At 35.0% G+C, this 23,124-nt stretch overlaps 1 protein-coding gene and 1 long non-coding RNA gene across 8 annotated transcripts in view; one reads left to right on the top strand and one right to left on the bottom strand.

Annotated features, from left to right (window-relative positions):
• Window positions 1-23,124, bottom strand: part of NEO1 (neogenin 1) — a 264,950-nt gene that overhangs the window by 222,133 nt on the left and 19,693 nt on the right. The window lies entirely within an intron of this gene.
• Window positions 1,974-15,404, top strand: LOC103095948 (uncharacterized). Its single transcript, XR_459962.2, has 2 exons — window positions 1,974-2,270; window positions 15,212-15,404. It is a non-coding gene; the product is annotated as an uncharacterized LOC103095948 (long non-coding RNA).

The raw sequence follows: 23,124 nt of genomic DNA, 5'->3' as shown, positions 1-23,124 counted from the left end.
TCCTCAATGGAAGTCTTAAAAGTGAAGGCAAAATGAGTCTTTTATTGGGAATTATGTCAAAAAAAGTCTTGCTTACAACAAGTTTCCTTCTACTTTAGTCTACAGATTTGGCCTAAATTTACTTAGGTTTTCACCAACTAATATATGAATGACATTTCTTTTTTATTAATAGAATTTATTTACAAGTGTCTCAGTCCCTCTCCTTCCCACATCATAGAAGGCATCATCCAGGAGACAAATATGTATATATAAATTATGTCTTTTATGTTTCCATTTTTCAGTTTTATTCTCTAGAGATAATATTCACAATTCATTATTCAAGTATTAAATCTGTGACTGTGTATAGTGTTCTCTCAGTTATACTCATTTTACTCAATTATTCTATGAAGTTCTTTCCAAATTTTTTAAAAAGCAACCTGCTCATCTTTCCTTATGATGCAGTAGTATTCCATCACAATCATTACCACAATTTGTTTAGCCATTCCTCAACTTCCCTTCAGTTTCCAGTTCTTTGCTACCACCAAAAAGAGCTGCTATAAATATTTTGAAACATATAGGTTTTTTTTTCCTTTTTCTCTGATTTCCATGGGAAATAGACCCAGAAATATCATTGCTAGGTCTAAGAGTAAACACAGTTTTATCATTCTCTTGGTATAATTCCAAATTGCTTCCTAAAACTGTTAGATCAGTTCATAGTTCCACCAACAGTATATTAGTGTTACTACTTTTCCACATCCTCTCCAACTGCCCCTTGTCATTTTAGCCAATATAATGGAAATGAGATATCTCAATTGTTTTAGTTTGCATTTCTCTAATCAGTAGCAATTTAGAGCATTTTTTCATATATCTATTTACAGCTTTGATTTCTCCATCCAAAAATTGTCTGTTCATATCTTTTGCCAATTTATCAACTGGGGAATGACTCTTATTCTAACAAATATGACAAAGTTTTCTATGTTTCCTATATAAGACTTTTTGTCTATAAAAAATTTCCCCCAATTTTCTACTTTCCTTCTAATCTTGGCAACATGTTTTATATGTACAAAGCCATTTCAATTTAAAAGAACTCAAAAGTTATCCATTATAAGATATAAATCTTACAATGTTCTCCATTTCTTATGAACTCATAGATCTGATAGGGAATATGTTCCCTGGTTTTTCTTTTATGTGTAGCTCATGTATCCATTCTGATCTTATCTTATATGGTATAAGAAAATGGTCTACACCTAGTTTCTGTCAAACTACTTTCCAAATGTCGCAACAATTTTTACCAAATAGTGACTTCTTATCTCCCAAATCTGGACATACACTTTTGTCAAATACAAGGTTACCATAATCTTTTACTACTGTTTGATCTATGTCTGTCCTGATAAATGACATTTTTAAATGGTTACAAACCAGCAACAACAGCAATACCTTATAAAGATAGCATAATGCATTTAATGATTCTATGTTCTCTCTTATCCATCCAATCTCAGTAACCAGTAAGATGCTAACCTCTCTATGACAAATTAGAGCTTTATTCACAATTAAAGGATTGTCAAACTAATAATATTTAAACAAAATCAAATTAATTCACTGTTTCAAATCATACCATATTTTTAAATAACAGAAATTTGTTGGGCAACAAGTGACTTTACATAGTCCACATTATTCTTCCTTTTAAAAGGTGAATCTTAATTAAGCATACTAGTCATCATAATAAATGTCAAGTTATTAAGTTTCTTAAAATCAGTTACTTGCCTCTTCACTCAGATTACTTTAATAAGTAGAGCAAGCAGCAGGGCTCAAACATAGGACTGAGGAAGGTACAAGTTAAAGCCTCCATACCTCAGTTTCCTATGTCAGCAAAAATTAGATTTACAGTCAGTGTACATAAGTAATGAGAATTAATGAAAAGTTGATATTTTCAAAAAATGAGTTCCATAATTTTATCGATTACTAGTGGAAAAATACTAGGAAAGAATCAGAATGAAGACCATTGTCACAATGAGATGGCATAGCTGAGCACCCAAAGGTTCACATTCCGTGAATCATCACATTTCAGGTATAACTTCCATCCAGTAAAGAAAATCAGGAGGGCACATCTCCAGTAAGTTTCCTTAAAGATATCTACTTATGGGTTAACTATTCAAAGGCCAGCATAGAGATCCCATAAAGGACAATGAGAGATATGAGTGACTCAGCATCAACTGATAATGTTTGCCCTGATGTGAACTCCAGAAACAATTCTTTTTGAATTGGGGATAAAAAGGCAGGGGTAAGAACAAGTAAGTAATTTCTAAAACCATATTTTATTACAGCTGAAAACAAAAATTAAATAGTATACCTCTTAAGATTAAGATTGATCAAATTAAATTTCCAATCATAAATTAGATGATTTCTATAAAAGCAAAGTTTCATTGTGACATGACCATAAAGATAGGTTCTAGATAATTACACTAATTAAATTGGTTAGCTTTTTTCTATTTTTAACAAGGCCAAACAGAATTAGAACTTATTAAATGCCTACAATGTGAGCAAAACACAATTCTTAGCATTGAAAATAAAAAGATAAAACAAAAAAGTCTCTGCACACACAATCAAAAAATTTGAGGCTTGGAAGAGACTAAAGTTTACATTTAGCCCAATTCATACACAAAGGAATTTCCACAATTGAGAACCTGGAAAGGAAGGAGTCACCTCTCCTTGATGATCAATGGGGGGGGGGGGGGGTGTTTTCCCCTGGGATCAAGCTAAACAGGTTTCTTTATACATTTCACCCAATGCTTCTTGTTCTGCCCAATGGGGGCTAAACAAATCTAATACCTCCTCCAGATAATAGCACAGCCCTTCAGAGCACTTGAAAACAGCTGTAATACTCTTTCCTTCACTATTTTTTAAATATAAATTTATTTAGTCAATTTATAACATTATTTCTTGGTAACAAGAATCATATTATTCCCCTCCCTCTCCTACCTCAACCCTTCCCGTGACTGATGCCCAATTTCACTGGGTATTACGTGTCCCGGATCAAAACCCATTTCCATGTTGTTGGTGTTTGCATTAGGAGATTTGTTTAGAGTCTATATCCCCAACCATATCACCTCGACCCATGTATTCAAGCAGTTGTTTTTCTTCTGTGTTCCCACTCCCATAGTTCTTCCTCTGAATATAGATAGTGTTTTTTCTCCTAGATCAATCCAAGTTGTTCAGGATCACTGCACTGCCACTAACGCAGAAGTCCATTACATTCGATTGTACCACAGTGTATCAGTCTCTGTGTACAATGTTCTCCTGGTTCTGCTCCTTTTGCTCTGCATCAATTCCTGGAGGTTATTCCAGATCCCATGGAATTCTTCCAGTTTATTATTCCTTTGAGCACAATAGTATTCCATCACCAACATATACCACAATTTGTTCTGACATTCCCCAATTGAAGGGCATCCCCTCATTTTCCAATTTTTTGCCACCACAAAGAGCGCAGCTACAAATATTGCTGTACAAGTGTTTTTCCTTATTAATTCTTTGGAGTACAAACCCAGCAGTGCTATGGCTGGAACAAAGGGGCAGACAATCTTTTAGTACTCATTGAGCACAGATCCAAATTGTATGCCAGAATGGTTGGATCAATTCATAACTCCATCAGCAATGCATTAATGTTCCGACTCTGCCACATCCCCTCCAACATTCATTACTTTCCATAGCTGTCATGTTAGTCAATCTGCTAGGTGTGAGTTGATACCTCAGAGTTGTTTTGATTTGCATCCCTCTAATCATAAGAGATTTAGAACATTTTTCATGTGCTCATTAAGAGTTTTGATTTCTTTAACTGAAAATTGCCTATTGATGTTCCTTGCCCATTTATCAATTGGAGAATGGCTTGATGTTTTATGCAATTGATTTAGCTCTGTAAATTTGAGTAATTAGACCTTTGTCAGAGGTTTTTGTTATGAAGACTGTTTCCCATTTTGTTGATTCCATTCTAATTTTGGTTGAATTTAGTTTTGTTTGTACAAAAGTGTTTTAATTTGATGTAATCAAAATTATTGATCCTACAATTTGTGATTTTTTTTTAACTCTTGCTTGGTTTTAAAGTGTTTCCTTTCCCAAATATCTGAAAAGTATACTATTCTGTGTTCACCTAATTTGCTTATCGTTTCCTTCTTTATATTGAGGTCATTCACCCATTCTGAGTTTATCTTGGTGTAGGTGTGAGATGTTGATCCAAACCTAATCTCTCTAATACTGTCTTCTAATTATCCCAGTAGTTTTTATCAAATGGTGGATTTTGGTCCCCAAAGTTGAGATCTTTGGGCTTACAGACTGTCTTGCTGGGGTCACTTAACCCAAATCTATTCCACTGATCCTCCTTTCTGTCTCTTAGCCAGTACCAAATTGTTTTGATGACCACTGCTTTATAGTATAGTTTGAGATCTGGGAATGCAAGGCCCCCTTCTTTCACATTTTTCTGTTCATGATTTCCCTGGATATCCTTGATCTTTTGTTCTTCCAAATGAACTTTGTTTTGTTTTGTTTTCTAATTCAGTAAAAAAAGTTTTTTGGTAGTTCAATGGGTATGGCACTAAATAAGTAAATAAGTTTGGGTCGGATTGTCATTTTTATTATGTTAACTCATCCTACCCATGAGAAATCAATGTTTTTCCAATTGTTTAGATCTAGTTTTAATTGTGTAGAGTGTTTTGTAGTTGTGTTCATATAGTTCCTGTGTTTGTCTCGGCAGATAGATTCCCAAGTATTTTATATTGTCTAGGGTGATTTTAAATGGAATTTCTCTTTCTAATTCTTGCTGCTGATATGTGTTGGAGATATATAGAAATGCTGATGACTTATGCGGGTTTATTTTGTATCCTGCAACTCTGCTAAAGTTGTTGATTATTTCAACTAGCTTTTTGGTTGAGTCTCTAGGATTCTTTAAGTAGACCATCATATCATCTGCAAAGAGTGATAGCTTGGACTCCTCTTTGCCTATTTTAATACCTTCAATTTCTTTTTCTTCTCCAATTGCTACAGCTAGTGTTTCTAGTACAATGTTAAATAAAAGAGGTGATAATGGGCATCCTTGTTTCACTCCTGATCTTATTGGGAAGGCTTCTAGTTTATCCCCATTGCAGATGATGTTTGCTGATGGTTTTAGATATATACTGTTTATTATTTTTAGGAAAGGCCCTTCTATTCCTATGCTTTCTAGTGTTAACAATAGGAATGAATGTTGTATTTTGTCAAAGGCTTTTTCTGCATCTATTGAGATAATCATGTGAGTTTTGTTGGTTTGCTTGTTAATATGGTCAATTATGCGGATGGCTTTCCTAATATTGAACTATCCTTGCATTCCTGGTATGAATCCTACCTGGACATAGTGAATAACACTCGTCATCACTTGCTGGAGTCTTTTTGCTAGTATCCTACTTAAGATTTTTGCATCCATATTCATTAAGGAGATTGGTCTATAGTTTTCTTTCTCTGTTTTTGACCTGCCTGACTTTGGAATTAGTACCATATTTGTGTCATAAAAGGAATTTGGTAGAACTCCTTCTTGGCTTATTCTGTCAAATAGTTTGTATAATATTGGGATTAGTTGTTCTTTGAATGTTCGATAGAATTCATTTGTGAATCCATCTGAACCTGGGGATTTTTTCTTGAGGAGTTCTTTGATGACTTGTTCAATTTCTTTTTCTGATATGTGGTTGTTTAGGTAGTCTTATTTCTTCTTCTGTTAGTCTAGGCAATTTATATTTTGTCAATATTCATCCATATCACCTAGATTGCCATATTTATTGCCATATAATTGGGCATAATAATTTTTAATGATTGTCTTAATTTCTTCTTTATTAGAGGTGAGGTCTCCCTTTTCAACTTGGATACTGTCGATTTGGTTTTCTTCTTTCCTTTTCTTAAATTAGATTGACCACTACTTTGTCTATTTTATTTGTTTTTTCAAAGTACCAACTTCTAGTCTTATTTATTAGTTCAATAGTTCTTTGATTTTCAATTTTATTAATTTCTTCTTTGATTTTTTAGGATCTCTAATTTAGTCTTCATCTGACGATTCTTAATTTGTTCACTTTCTAGTTTTTTAATTTGTATGTTCAATTCATTGACCTCTGCCCTCTCTAATTTGTTAATATATGAACTCAAGGATATAAATTTCCCCGAGACTGATTTGGCTGCATCCCATAGATTTTGAAAGGATGTCTCATCATTGTCATTTTCTTCAATGAAATTATTGTTTCTATGATTTGTTCTGGGAGAATCATATTGTTTAACTTCCAATTAATTTTTGATTTACCTCTCCATGTGCCCTTACTAATTATTATTTTCATTGCATTATGATCTGAGAAGATAATTTATTATTTCTGCTCTTTTACACTTGTTTGCAATGTTTTTATGCCCTAGTACATGGTCAACCTTTGTGAATGTACCATGTGCTGCTGAAAAGAAGGTATATTCCTTTTTGTCCTCATTTATTTTCCTCCACGTATCTACTAACTATAATTTTTCTAAGATTTCATTTACTTCTCTTACCTCTTTCTTATTTATTTCTTGGTTTGATTTATCTAGTTCTGATAGAGGAAGGTTCAGATCTCCCACTAGTATAGTTTTTCTATCTATTTCGTCCTTGAGTTCCTCTAGTTTCTCCTTTAGAAATTTGGATGCTATGCCATTCGGTGCATACATGTTGAGTACAGAGATTTCCTCACTGTCTATACTGCCTTTTATCAGGATGTAATTACCTTCCCTATCTCTTTTAACTAGATCTATTTTTACTTCAGCTTTGTCAGATATCATTCCAACTCCTGCCTTCTTTTTCTCAGTTGCTGACCAATAGATTTGGCTCCATCCTCTTACTTTTACCCTATGAGTGTCTACCTTCCTCATGTGTGTTTCTTGTAGACAACATGTGGTAGAGTTTTAAATTCTAATCTACTCTGCTATTCGCTTGAGTTTTATGGGCAAATTCATTCCATTCACATTCAGAGTTATGATTACCAGCTGTGTATTTCCCAGCATTTTGATTTCCACTTTTAGTCCTGACTTTTCTTCTTTCACTATTTCCTTCTATACCAATGTTTTGTTTTAATTAATCAGTTCCCCCTAATTCCCACCCTTATTTTACTTCCCTTTCTACCCCCCCCCACTCCCTTCTTATTCCCCTCTTATTTTCTTTACAATCTTTTTATACTACCCCCTCACCCTCTCCCTCCCTTGTACTGGTTCCCTCCCCACCAATCCATTTGTTACCTTTCTACTCCCCTATAGGGTACAAATCTATTCTCTGCCCCCAATGGATTGGATTGTTTTTCCCTCTTTGAGTCACTTTCAAATCACGTAAAAGTTGAGTATTTCCTGTCTCCGACCTCTTTACTCTTCCAGTGTACTGATGTTCTCCCCCCTCCCACCATTAGCATCTTTGTGACATATAAACTTAACCCCTTTTGTTTCTTTTCCCATTTCTTTTAGTATTAACCTCTTTTTTTAGTTCTAGTTGTGTATATATACATATATACACACACATATATGTATTTATGCATACATATATCTATATACATATTTATGTCTTGGCATTTCATCCTATACAGTTTGTCACTCTTCCCTCTAAGTGTAATTCTTCTAGCTACCCAGGTAATAATAACATTATTTAAGAGTTACCAATGACCTCTTTTCTTTTAGGGACACATATCATTTTAACTTATTGGGTCTCTTAAAAAAAGTTTGGTTTTTTTTGTTTTTGGCTTTGCTTTTGTTTTTCTTTTTTCCCCTCTTTCTTAATTACCTTTTGATGATTCTCTTGAGTTGTGTGCTTGGGCATCAAATTTTCTGTTCAGGTCTGGTCTTTTCTTTACAAATGCTTGGAATTCTTCTATTTTGTTAAAAGTTCATACTTTCCCCTGTAAGAATATAGTCAGTTTTCCTGGATAGTTGATTCTTGGTTGAAGACCTAGTTCCCTTGCTTTCCAGAATATCATATTCCATGCCTTTTGGTCCTTCAGTGCAGATGCAGCCAGATCCTGTCTTATCCTCATTCTGGTTCCATGGTATCTGAAATTTTTTCCTTGGTCTGACAGTTCTTGAATTTGGCTGTAACATTCCCGAGTGTTGTCAGTTGGGGATTAAGTACAGGAAGTGATCTGTGGATTCTTTCAATCTCCACTTTTCCCTCTTGTTCTAGAATATCAGGGCAGTATTCTTGGATAATTTCCTGTAGTATGATGTCCAGGCTTTTTCTTTTGTCATGGTCTTCTGGTAGACCAATGATTCTTAAGTTTTCTCTCCTAGAAAAATTTTCTAAATCTTCTGTTTTGTGAATGAGGAGTTTCATATTTTCCTCAATTTTTTCATTCTTTTGATTTTGTTTTATAGTGTCCTGCTGCCTTGTGAAGTTGCTTGCTTCTAGTTCTTGTATTCTGGATTTTAAAGACTGGATTTCTTCCCTGGTTTTTTGGTCATCCTTCTCCTTCTGGTCTGATTTTCTTTGGAGGTCATCTTTCATTTTCTCTGCCTCATCTTTCATCTCCTTTGCCTCATTTTCAAGCTGATTAATTTTGGCTTTCAAGACACTGTTTTCTGTTTCCAGATGACTTATCTTACTTTTTAAGTTCTTTTTCCCAGTTGACTTCAGCCTCTCTTAATTGTGTTTTGAATTGTATTTTGAGTTCTTCCAAAGCCTATATCCAATTCACTGAGGTTTCTGTTCCGTTTGCTCTTTGTTCATTGACTGTATAGAAGCTGTCAATTGTAATTTCTTTTCTCCTCTGGTGGGGGGGGAGGGGGGGAGGAGGCAATATGGAGTGTCTCTGCTGCTGCAACTAGGCTGCCTGCTCTGCGCTTCTTCTCTGTTTTCCCACCTCCTGTGTTCAACGCTCTGAGCCTGGCACAGCTTTGCCCGCAAGGTATTCCTTCCAGACCAGTACCCTTGCTCACCCAGAGGTTCCAGCTACCTCTGGAGGCTTAGCACTCTAGGTGAGGGAGGGGTCCCGGGACCTTCCTTTTTCCTTCCCCTTAAACCTGAGTATTCTCAAATTCCAGCTTTTAGGGGAGTACCTTTTATGTTGAGTCCAGCAAGAGGGTTCCTTTGCTCTGTCATGTTGTTAGGTTTGATTTTCAGTTCCCTAGGAGCATTGAGTTTGTAATCAGTAAGGAAGAGTTTTCGGAGGTCTGAACTTTCGCTGCCTCTAAACAGCCATCTTGACCCTTCCCTTCAGTTCTTGAAAATAAATATGCCAGCCAGTTCCTTTAACTAATCTGAATATGACATTGACTTGAGATCTTTCAACATCCTAAGTGCCCTCCTCTGGATAATCTCCAGTTAATCAATGTCTTTCTTTATGGTGCTCAAAAGTGAATACAATACTCCAGATGAGGTCTCACTAGAGCAAAGAACAGTAAAACCATCACTCCTCCCCCCCTTGTTCCTAGAAGTTATGTCATTCTAATACTTCTTCAAGAATGCATTAGGTTTTCTGCTGAATTATATCAAGTCCACTAAAACTCCCATATGCTTTTTAGAACATTTGTCTAATGGTCCCTCATTTTCTACCTGAAAAGTTGATTTCTCAGTGCCCAAGTGAAATGTTTTTACATACACAAAGAATTTCTTCTTATTAAATATAACCCAGTCTTCAAAACTGTCACCATCTTCTTGGATCCTGATTGTTATTATCCAGGGTGTCATATCTCCCAGTTCTGATTTATCTGCAAATTTGATGAGTAGGTCAACAATGCCTTTATCAACGTTACTGATAAGTACATTAAACAGCACAGGGCCAAACAATGATCTCCAATGATCCAGTGGAGACCTCTCTTCCGAAACCCTTCACAATTCCCAATTTTCCTACAGTCCTGGGACCTTCCTCAATTGCTCAGCAAGTCTGAATCATATATATAACATGTTGCCAAATTCTGCTATTTCTAACTTCACAATATCTCTTTTCTTTTCTCACACAGTCATTACCCCAGTATAGGCCCTCATTACCTTTTGCAAGGATACTGAAATGGCTTTTTGGTTCCTTTATCTCCTCAGCCTCATCTCTCCTCAGGCCAAATCTTTCTCGACTTAAATGCCAGGTAAATATTTCTGAAACAGAGGTCTGACTACTTCACTTTTCTACTCAAAAGGGTTCAGTTAATTATTTTAACTCCCTATTCCTTTCAGGATCAAATATAAAGTCCTGCCTGACAGGTGAGCCTTTTCCGGCTTTCTACTATTCCTCTTTACTCCTTTCCACACTCTTGTTTCTCACACGGGGCACTCCCTCCATCTACCAGTTCCAAGTTTTTGCACTGACTTCCCTCATGTCTAGAATTCTCTCTGCCCTCCCCTCTATCTCCTCAATTCTGTGGTTTTCTTCAACACTCAGCATAAATATCACTTTCTACTAGAGACCCTTCCTAGTCCAGGGTTCTTCACCCTCCCCCACCCCTCTGTCCTCTGAGACGACCTTCTATCTACACTGTCTATGTCTTCAAGGTACAGTTATTTATATACAAGACCTTCCCCAGTAGAAATGTCAGCTCCTTATGAGTAGGACTAAGTTTCTTACCTTTCTCTATCTCTAGCACTTAAAAGCGTGCTGGCACATGGCATTGACAGTAACCATAGATCATTAACAACTATTCTTTGTCAAGTTACCCAACCAAATCTGAATTTATTTATCTTTATCTCGCCAATTAAGGATACAAACAGATATATGTGTGCCTATGTATATTACATGTATGTCATCTATGTATATGTGTGTATATATGTGAAAAATCATCTAGCCTATCTCTACTTATCTTCTCTAAAATAAGAGCATGAAATATCCAAAACTTTGCTAAAAACTAAAAGTAAACTCTACCCACAGAATTCCCCTTAACTATCAGTTTAGCAGTCACATTTTTAAAAGGTTGGTTTTTGAAATGTTCATTTACCCTCTTCTTAATGTTTTGTTCAAGAATTATTCAAAGAATCAGAATCACAAAGTTACTGACCTGTTTTAAAGTCTGTTCTCTTCCATATTTTGAAAACTAGAAGAATATTTGCCTTACTCCAGCCTTGTGGTACTTTCCATTTTTCCAATAATCTTGAATGTATTATTGACAGTAGCTTAGCATTCACATCTGCCACTTCTTTCAGAACACAAATATATAGCTATGAGAACTTAAATTACAATGGGAAAGCTACAAGACATACACAAATATGTACAAACAGCCTATGTTTATTGGAAAAGAAAAACAGGCTACATTAGCAAAAGCTTTCAATAATATGTGGATATGTACTGAAAACTGAAAGAACCCATTCCAAAAAGCAACATGGAGCACAGAGACAAAGCATTCCTGGTATGAGACACAGCCTGGGCAAATGGTAAGAGTTGAGAGATGGAATATCAAGTAAATAAGGCAACCTCCACTCACATTCATACTACCTGAAACCTTACTGAACCCAGTGTCCATTTTACTGCACAACTCATATTATCACATTTAGGTCCATTAGTGAATTAGTAAAAAGCAAATTTTCAGAGGACGAATGTAATGAAATGATGTCTTGACTTGAAATTGTGAACTAGATTTAAATGAAGCTGATTGCACAATCGTCAGCTCTCTTCTAGTCATCAAGTCCAAAGGCAAGACAAAAGTCAGGATGACTGAGGGTGGCTCAGGATGCACTGGATGATGACCTTGGTGTCTTCAATGTCCTACCAAGTTTTAGGCACTCCACAGTATCTTCAGTTGGAACAAATTGTTCTCATTTGTCCTTTCTGCCAGAGGAAGTCTTCACATATTTAGGGTAGACATCCCTCTAATTCACTAACAGGTTTGAGGCCTGTTGGTTACCTTCAACCTGGTTTAGCACATTTGCCAGGAATGAAACTTCTTAAGAGTCACAGATTGACAGTTGAGTGATAAGAAGAAACCAAAAGTGGAAGAACAGCCTGAAAAGGGCTTGGCAATCCTTCACACCAGAGGTGCTACTTCTCCTGCAACATGAATAACATAAAGGATCCTATTTAATTCCCCAGGGGCCAAAATTCTGGTTTGTTCCCATAGCTTTCAAGAATATCTGAGCTAGAGCTACTTGTTGGAAACAAACAAAAGCCGTGTGAAAATGTAAATAAGACTATATTTAGAAAGAGATCTGGCCTATAACTCAATTCAACTTCCACTTACTAAGCATCTAGTATGTACAAGGCATTATACTAGGTGTGCTAAGGGTACCAAGACAAAACCAAAAACTGCAGTTTCAAGAAACATCCTAATGACAAGAATAATCTACTCTAATTCTCCAAATGGATCTATGTGAGCTCACTGACATAAGTATAGCCTCCAGTGACACAAATCATAACCAATTCATGTCTGACCATCCTATGCAATTCTTAATAATGAATGTCCCCTCCAGTAAATATGCCTCAGGTGACCCACCCAACAGGCTAGGGAGGTTGTCCTCACTTTGTCTTTACAACATGAAGATACTAATGGACTGTGTATTTTGTCAGTTGATAGAAAGATCTTAGAAAAAAACTGTATAAAGCTGATAATTCAATCCATGGAACTCAGGTCATCAAGACAGTATAGAGAGAAGTGAAAAGAGAGGCCAGGACAAAGACTGGCTTCAGCCACTTCCTAGCTATGTGATCCTGGGCAAGTCACTTGACCCCCATTGCCTAGACTTTACCACTCTTCTGCCTTGGGACCAATACACAGTATTGATTCCAAGACAGAAGGTATGGGGTTGAAAAAAAAATAAAAAAGGAATATCCTTGGTTCTTACTAAGTAACCAGTCCATCATCTTTTTTTTCCCACACATACATTTTTTGGATCACATGCTTTACATTGCTTCTCAATAATTGTAATATGTGATAATTCTGTTTAAATTCATAGTTCATTTCATCTTTGCCTTTAGGCAATCCTCAGTTTCAGTTCTTCAGGGACTTATACTATTCCATGACTTGCAAATCAATAGAACACCAGAATAATATTGGTATTAAAAAGTTGGATCTCTGTGGCAGGATAAAGCTTGGTGTAATTGAAAGAATTTCACAATTTCATCTTCTTATTAAACTCTGGTCCCCACTTTTTTTCTAGTTGCAGTGTCTATCCAAGATATATTTACAAACCAGCTCTACTGGTTGTTCATTCAAATGCATATGAAAATCCAGGCAACAAGAATTCATACTCCTAATTTTCTATATGATGTTTAATTGACATATTGCATGCTTTCTCAATGAGTAGAGGAGAGACTGGAGGGATAGAATTCAAAAATCAATTTTTAAAAAATGTCAAAAATAAATTTTAAAAAATGTTAAACATTTTCTATATGTGAAAAGTTAGGTCAAACTTTTAAAAATAATTACAGATTAAATATCTAGCTTAAGTAAATACAAAGTAATTTGAAAAGGGAGAAAACTATAACAAGAGATCAAAAGATCTTCAAAGAACAGTACCCAAACTAAGTTGCTAAATCTTGAGGAAGAGAAGGATTCTTAGCAGCCAAGAGGAATGAAGAATACAAGCATGAGATAGCCTTCAGAAAGGCAGAGGTTAGAGAGGGAAGGATGAGTTTAGAGAAAAGATAACAGTCCAATTCAACTAGAACACTGTGTAGGAGTAATATGAAATAAGGCTGGAAAAGGTAAGTCAGAGGAAGATTGTCAAGGACTCTGGAGCCACATAAGGTTTTTGAAAAGGAAAGAGAGTTTTGGGGTCAGATCCATGTCAAAGGAACATTTTAGCAGCTGTATTAAGGATGTGTCAGAGAGAGGAGAGATTAGGTTATGCTTGTTTTGTTAGAGATGGGGAGAATGCCTAAATTAGAGCAATGACTTGATGAGTGGAAAAGAGAAGGATGGGAGAGATTGTCTTAAGTAGAAAATTGGCATATGATTAAATGCAAAGGGTCAAGAAGATGATTCCAAAGTTACTTGAAAGATATCACTGAGAAAAATGAGAAAATACAGTTTTATGGAGAATAATAAGTCCCCCTTTGCAAGGCTAAATTCAGATGCCAATGAGATACATAACCAGGTATAAATGCCCAGTAGGCAAGCTGAAAGATACAGAAGTTAAGGGGTTTTTCAGGGGTAAGGAGGGGAGGAATAAAAAGGAGGGAGGGGGGAGAGAGAGAGAGAGAGAGAGAGAGAGAGAGAGAGAGAGAGAGAGAGAGAGAGAGAGAGAGAGAGAGAATTAATTGAATGCATGGGAATTAGTTTGCTTATTTGTTTTTTAAAGAAAAAAGAATTCAAGAGTCTTGAGAAACATTCTTCTGTCAGAGCAAGAAAAGATACTGAAAAGGTAAGGCTGGATAGTTAGGATAACCAATAGAAAGCAAGAGTCACAGAAATTAAAGGAGGAAAGATTTTCCAGGATAAAAATAAGGAGAGGATAGGTAGTCAACATCATCAAAGCTCCAGAGTTTTAAGAAACTGAAGAGTGAGGAAAGACTTACTTATTTAGTAATTTATTTAGTAATTAAGAAACCAGAAATCTCTAGGAGAATAGTTTCAGTAGAGTGGGGATGTTAGAAAACTGATTATCAGGAGATGAATGTGGAGGTGGTGAGAAAGTGGAAAGTGCTACTTTAAGTATATCAAGAATTTTTAAGTTCTTAATTATAAGTAGTGAGTAAAGGCCCCAGCATTTTGTATCAAGGATATTAGCAGATTTCCTTAAATTCCACCCCAATAATGTAGATTTGCTGTATTCAAATCCAGGTTTTATATCCTTTCAGCATGGGTTCTTAACTGAACTTAATTTTTTTTTAAATATTCTGATAACTACTTCAGTATATTTGGAATCCTACATATTTTATTTTATGCATTTAAAAAATATAATTCTGAAGAGGGGTCCATTGGTTTCACAATGAATAGACTTTACTAGACTGTCGAAAGGGTATATACATGACACAAAAAAGGTTAAGAAATCTTGTCTTAGAATCTCTGTTCCCTTCTGCATTTCACCATAATCAACGACAATAAAAGAATGAAATGTTTGGCAGAATCACCAATAACTCAATCAAAAGATGGAATGCAATTTATGGGGGTTTTTTCAATGTCCTAGTTTCTGTTCATGTGTCACCACAAGTAGACATGACAGATAATCCTAAATGAGATACCCAGTCTCAAAGAAGACTTTGGTCTTACTATCCCCAGAATTGATGAAGTCTAACTAGTGTCCAAATTATGGTATGCAATTAAAAAATCTATAAAATTAAATCTATTTGTGTATAAATCTCAACAGACAATGCAAATGGAGTGAGTTGGGCCCAGAGGCAAATAGGAAGAGGAGAGCTGGCTGGATTGCTTTTGGAAAACTGCAAGATTCTTTTGATGACCCTGAAACAAAGACCTGCCTTTTTTATAGTGCCAATGTTTTTGTAATGTTGCTGTTAAGTCTGCATTATAAGTAGAATTATTGCTGATGTACATTACAATTCGTGTGTTCCACTGTGTCCTTGGGTGCCCCCCTGGTGAACTTGTGAAAGGACACCTTAACAGTAAGGCCGGATATGGAAGGGTTATAATCTATATCACTATATGACTCACAACAGTGAAGACATAAATTCATATAAAACTGAGTATTACCCAACCACAGAGAATTCAGTCAAAACAAAGTGGTAGAACATTACTCTATGCTCTTATTAGGGGTACAAAATGAAAACCTTTGAACAAACCATAGTCTGTAAAGTGAAAAGTAAATTATTTCACACCATCTGCAAGCATAAGGATTGGAAAGGGACTGGTCCTGTAAGTGAAACTCCCTCACCTATGCAAGTCAGTATCTTCTCTGTATCTGACAGTTCTGTAAGAGTTCCCAGGAGACTACAAGGTTAGTGCCCCCTACGCTCACACAAACATCTGTTCCAAGAGACAAGGTCAATCCAATCCAGATTTTCTTGAATATCTGTACCCTGCTGCCTTTGATTTACAAAGGTGACATGGTTCTTGACTAGAACTGAGGTGATGTGGCTTCTACAGGATCTACCTAACATGCCTCACATTTAAGTAAATAATCTAACTTTTCTCTGTGTGTTTACTTACCTGTAAAAGAAAGAGTCTGAATAAGAACTCTTTTTTTTTTTTAAACCCTTACCTTCCATCTTGGAGTCAATACTGTGTATTGGCTCCAAGGCAGAAGAGTGGTAAGGGCAAGGCAATGGGGGTTAAGTGACTTGCCCAGGGTCACACAGCTGGGAAGTGTCTGAGGCCAGATTTGAACCTAGGACCTCCCATCTCTAGGCCTGGCTCTCAATCCACTGAGCTACACAGCTGCCCCCTGAATAAGAACTCTTACGTGTTTTTCTAGTTTAGATTTTGCTGTTTAAAACTTTTTTTAAATTAAAACATTTTGTACAGTCTAGGAAACTTTTGACTTGCTTTTTTACTTAAATATTTTGATATAAAGTAAGACAAAATTATTTCACAATTGCATTGCATTTCCCTTATTCTCACATTAGTTATGTTATTGCCAAAATCATAAAATGGAAAATTTCAAGATCAGTATTTTAAGCAGAAGTATTTATGTCCGGAGCAGCTGGGTAGCTCAGTGGATTGAGAGCCAGGACTAGAGACAAGAGGTCCAAATCTAGTCTCAGACACTTCCCTGCTGTGTGACCCTGAGCAAGTCACTTAACTCCCATTGCATAGCCCTTACCACTCTTCTGCCTTGGAACCAATACACAGTGTTGAATCTAAGATGAAAGGTAAGGGTTTAAAAAAAAAAAGGATTTATGTCTCCAGCACCATGAAAAATATAAGACTTGTCATTCAGTGGGATTACAGTCTACCTGAAAAGACAGATTTTAAAAAAACAAAAAAAACAGAAAATCTAAAAGCCCAATATAATCTTACACTAGATTTTATGAGAAGCCCTAAATGTGCAATAGGAAAAAGAAAGGGTAACAGTAGTTATAAATGTTTTCAAGTAGACATCATCTGCACTAATTTTCCACAAAGTAAAAAAAGAAAATACCTTACTATAATTTGACTTTGATTATAGGGGAAAAAAGGTCAACAAAGTGCCACAATTTATTACTCATTAAATTTCAACTGCCCAATTTATTTATTAATTGAGCTAGTACTATTGTGAAACTGATGAACACTGAATAGAGAAAACTGAAGACTGAATAAACCAATTTAAAAACACTAAAACACTTTTGGTGACAGTTTTTGGTGCTAATATAACCACATCAGAATTCAAATTTTTAAAAAAAGATTCAAAGGAAGCTAACGAAACAACCCTAGTCATCATATTAGTTCAAGAATCCAAAAAAAATATGTCAAAACCCTAGCAGAAAGACATATCCTGCTTGGTGGTAGGCGGTATTCCTTAAGAGGTTCACATTACTATTGAGCTACCTGTTTGAAGCTCATTCCTCTAGTATCATCTCTTTTTCTGGAAAAGGCTCTCTAACCAAACATATAGTATCTCCAAATACTTGAAACAACTCTTTGCATTAAATTTTTCAAGTATTTTCCTAAACAAAATAAAGCTGAATTCTGTTCACCTCTGAAACAGAAAAAGGTAGAGTACTTGTTCTACTACAATTTCCTCCAGTTTCCCTAGAACTACACATTAAATAACTGGCAGTCAACAATACACTTAAAGTAAACACTCCTAAAATGACAACTATGTTCCTGGTCACCAAAAAAGGCTACGTCAAAGAAACCACATAGTAATTTTTTAAAAAGCCATTGTAGGAAATTGATACAAGAGAGAAACAAAGTTTAAAACTGATTTACATGTTTTTCTAGTTTCAAATCTTACCTCTCTAGGCAACTCTTCTTACAACAAGTATTGACCACTGACAGCATATTACTTTTTACCAAAAGCAATACAAGCAATTAATTTTGTTTCCTAAATGAGATTTTAGTAATAAATTGACACAAACTTACATAAAAAAAGATACCTGGTCATTTGTATACATACTGCATCATATATCATGCTAGTAAAATAAATACAAATTATCAAATTCACTAAATATCTGTAAAGAACAACATTAGTAATTTTCAAATTATTTTATGAAGGTAATATCTAGAGGCAGTGAATAGGTCCATAAAGAAATAACAATTACCACACATTCAAATTCTAGCAGGCATTAGGACATTTGCTCTCCTTCAAGGCATTTTAGATTTTTAAAATATCAAGACTCACAAACATACATTAAAATGGAGATATTGTACCAAAATATAATGCTCAAAGGGCACTAGCATATGCATGCATTATTAATTGATGAGAAGTCAAGCTTCACTATAATAATGAAATATAAAATCTATGAGCATTAAACTATCAAAGTAGCTAACTGGAATTATTTTTTACATGTCCAGTAACCTATAGGGCTGACTTCATAAAACAGAGGCAGGAAGTCATGTCAAAAGTGCAAGGGAACAACCCCTTAGAAAGAGTCAGAGTGGAAATTTACTGAGAAAAAGCTGCTAAGAGACATTGGATGAGAAGGTATGAATGGGTTGGAATCTGCACTGATGAAAGACTCCTCACATCAATGCCTATACTACAACACAGTTAATTCTGTTAGTCTGACATTTTCTGACTTCTTTCTAGTCTTTAACTTGCCATAATATAAAACGGAAGCATTTTTAGATGTTTTGGTTTTTTTATTTTAATCAATTAATATTTAATCAAATTTTTATTTAATCAATTTTAATAATTTTATTTTAATCAAATTTTATGCTCCCTTTTCTTCATTTTAAAATTAAACTTAAATGTTTAAGACAACAATGCTCAACAAAATATGGTTACTCACCTCAACTGTAAAATGCAACAGAAAAATGGACCCATTATAACTTTCCCCTAATGTTAGAGGGAAAATTTACATTAAAAGGATATATAGTGATTCACACTTCTAAAATAATGATGTTTTACTGGTTTGCTAAAGTAGGTAGCTGTAGTACAGATTGCCTGCCCTGTACATGGCAGTTGGTGATGGCTGGCCCCATATCTCCACAGGTGTTTCTTTCACAGATAAATGAGAATGAGATAAAAGAGACACATGTCTAGATGTATATTTCTATCTACAGATATAAATGGATAGAGTGCCAGGCTTGAAGTCAGGAAGACTCATCTTTCTGAGTTCAAATCCAGTCTCGGACACTTAGTAGTTATGTCACCCTGGGCAAGTCACTTTACCCTGGGACACTTAACCTATGTCACTAAGACAAATGTTCTCAGTTTCCTCATCTATAAAATAAGTGAGAGAAGGAACTGGCAAATCATTCCAGTTATCTTTCCAAAACAACCCTAAATGAGTCTAGGAAGAATTAGACAAAACTGAACAATAACAACAGCAAATAGTGATAAAGGGTAATGTTTCTAGAGATATATTGCTCTCTATATCTTTCTTCTAATTTAGTACTGATTTTGACCTTTGTTTCAACTAGTCAATAATCTGAATACATACAGAAAGGATTCTAAAATGACTCCTGCATCAGGAATCATTTATTTTCTATTTGTTAGAGACGCCATTTTTGTAATGGTATTTGATGTGTGTTCCATCCAATACCCAATTCCCTACTTAAATTAGACATGATGCATGAGTTCAAAGTTTCTCACAGAAAAAAAATATATAATTGGATCACATGGTTCCATGGGCATATTACTGGGGATTCTGACTTTGAATGATCACTGCACTGCAAATATTAATAATATGGAAATAGGTTTTGAACAATGATATATGTAAAACCCAGTAGAATTGTTCGTCAGCTCTAGGGGGGGGGAGGGAAGAGGGGAGAGAAAGAACATGAATCATGTAACCATGGAAAAATATTCTAAATTAATTAAGTCAATAAAAATTTTTTAAATTTAAAAAATAAGTTCAAAGTTTCTAAGTCATGTGCCAGCCTTTTGCCCCTCATTTCTGGAATCAAACCCATATTTTCCAACATCTTTTTGGTCATTCACCTCTTCCTCCACTTTCACATTCTAGTCACCAAATACCCATGTGATTTGTAAAATACTATTGAGTTTTTCCACAGATTTTCTCTTCTTCCTCTGTAACAGATAGCAATACACTATTTTCCTTGCATTCTATATGTTCTTTATGAATGTTGATAGAGTTTAAGGAGGAAATAGATGATAAAACTTCTTGAGTCCTGCTGAACAAATTACTTGTGGTCAGAGAAATGGCTGAGATCAAGAGGGTCAAAAGGCAGACTTACAGACAGACACGAAGTCCTCTTGCTGATTGACAAAATTTAATGATTTGAGGTACATACTTTATAGAGAAAGTGATGTAGGCTAAGGGATTACGCCTTTTGCAGGGACAATAGTTAGTAATGACTTACAAGATAGAGACAGTTGTTCTAAACAGAGTTTCCTATAGGTTGATAAATCAGCATGTCAGTGTGTAACCATCTAACTAGGTTTCTCATAGAATTCCTGCCCAGTGATTTCTTGAAAGAACTTGTAGTATTTGGGGAGGGAAATGGAGGAGTTGAATTCTCATGCTGAGGAGCAAGCTTACATGTCTGGCTCTAGCTAGATATAGCTTTGATTTTATTGGTGTTTACTCTCACTATTGGAGACTACAAAAACTATATTAGTGGGAGACCTCAATCTTCCTCTACCAGATCTAGATAAGTCAAACAAAAAACTAAATAAGAAAAAAGAGATATGAATTAAATCTTAGAAAAATTAGAATTAATAGATATATGGAAAAAAGTAAATAGGGATAAAAAGGAATATACCTTCTTTTCAGCAGTGCATGGTACATTCACAAAGACTGACCATGTATTAGGGCATAAAAACATTGCAAACAAATGCAAAAAAAGCAGAAATAATAAATACAACTATTTCAGATCATAATGCAATAAAAATTATAATTAGTAAGGGTACATGAAGAGGCAAATCAAAAATTATTTGGAAATTAAATAATCTGATTCTCCAAAGCTGGTTGGTTAAAGAACAAATCATAGAAACAATTAATGATTTCATTGATGAGAATGGCAATGAGGAAACAACATATCAAAATTTTTAGGATACTTCAAAAGCACTACTCAGGGGAAAATTTATATCCCTTAGTGCCCATAGTAACAAGAAAGAAAAAGAGGAGATTAACAAATTGGGCATGCAACTAAAAAAACTAGGAAAAGAACAAATTAAAAACCCTCAAATAAAGACCAAATTGGAAATCCTAAAAATCAAGGGAGAAATTAATACAACTGAAAGTAAAAGAACTATTGAACTAACAAATAAGACTAGGAACTGATATTTTGAGAGAAAAAAAGATAAAGTATTGGTTAATCTAATTAAGAAAAATAAAGAAGAGAACCAAATTAACAATATCATGAATGAAAAGACTTCTAATGAAAATAAATTAAGGTAATTATTAAGAACTATTTTGCCCAGAATTATATGGCAATAAATATGGCAAGCAAGGTGAAATGGATGAATATTTACAAAAATATAAATTGCCTAAATTAACAGAAGAGGAAATAGAATACTTAAATAATCCCATATCAGAAAAAGAAATTCAACAAGTCATCAAAGAATTCCATAAGAAAAAAGTACCAGGGCCCAATGGATTTACAAGTGAATTCTATCAAACATTTAAAGATCAATTAATCCCAATTCTCTACAAACTATTTGACAAAATAGGCAAAGGAGGAGACTTACCAAATTCTTTATACAAATATGGTACTGATTCCAAAGCCAGGCAGGTCAAAAACAGAAAGAAAACTATAGACCAATATCCTTAATGAACATAGATGTGAAAATATTAAATAAAATACTAGCTAAAAGGCTATACAACAAGTTATCACAAGGATTATTCACTATGACCAGGTGGGATTTATACCAAGAATGCAAGGAGGGTTTAATATTAGGAAAACCATTCACATAATTGACCATATCAACAACCAAACTAATAGAAATCACATGATTATCTCAATAGATGCAAAAAAAAAAACCTTTGACAAAATGCAACACCCAATTCCTACTGAAAACACTAAAAAGTATAGGAATAGAAGGGCCCTTCCTCAAAATAATGAACAGTATTTATTTTAAACCATCAGCAAGTATCATCTGCAATGGGGATAAATTAGATGTCTTCCCAATAAGATCAGGAGTAAAGCAGGGATGCCTGTTATCACTACTACTATTTAATATTGTACTAGAAATGCTAGCAGTAGCAATTAAAAGAAAAAGAAATTGAAGGAATTAAAGTAGGCAATGAGCAAACTAAACTATCATTCTTTGCAGATGGCATGATGGTATACTTAAAGAGAATCCAAGAAAATCAACTAAAAAACTAATAGAAACAATAACTTTAGCAAAGTTGCAGTGTACAAAATAAACCCATATAAATCATCAGCATTCCTGTATGTTTCCAACAAAATCCAGGAGCAAGAGTTAGAAATAGATATGCCATTTAAAATTATTCTAGACAAAATAAAATACCTTGGCATCTACTTGCCCAAGACAAATTCACGAATTATATGAACCTAACTACAAAGCACTCTTCACACAAATAAAACTAAATCTAAACAATTGGAAAAACATCAATTGCTTATGGGTAGGATGACCTAATATAATAAAAATGACAACCCTACCTAAAATAATTTACTTATTCAGTGCTATTTATGTTATAGGGAAATAAGCAGGAGCAAGAACAATGCTGCAAGGCATGAGCAGGAAGGTTCCAGAACTCTGGAGAAGTAACAGGACAGTTTCTTCTTCTGAGAGGCACAGTTAAGCAGGCAGGAGGAAGAGTTTCTGTCTAGACTCCTGGAGTGGACCTAGAGAGATAGATATTCTCTCTCCTATGGCTTTCCTTGTGATCCAGCCTGTCCTTGTATATCCTGTTAATGCTAAGAGTGGTTTCCAACAGAGCTTCTCAAGACATTCAAGTGCCATCTGTCAGTGAGACCTTTCAGTGAGACCTTTCCTTTGAACCCTGTTCCTGCTACCTTCAATTCCTTAACACCTTTGTATATTAAATAAGGGGGGGGGGGGTAATTTAGCTAGTTGGAGGATTTAGATTTATAAGTAGAGAAGTATTAAATAGTATAGGTTATCAAACTGATTTGGGGGAGGAAAGGTTATTTATAGTTCTTAGATCATCCCACTTCCCTTCCCTTCCTCCCTTATCTAAATAAACAATTATTTTAGTGTTTATACACACACACACACACACACAC

This window comes from Monodelphis domestica, chromosome 1, assembly GCF_027887165.1.
Source record: "Monodelphis domestica isolate mMonDom1 chromosome 1, mMonDom1.pri, whole genome shotgun sequence".
NCBI classification, from domain to species: Eukaryota; Metazoa; Chordata; class Mammalia; order Didelphimorphia; family Didelphidae; genus Monodelphis; species Monodelphis domestica.
Note: the sequence above shows the minus strand (reverse complement) of the source record. Positions and strands in the feature narration are given on the sequence as shown.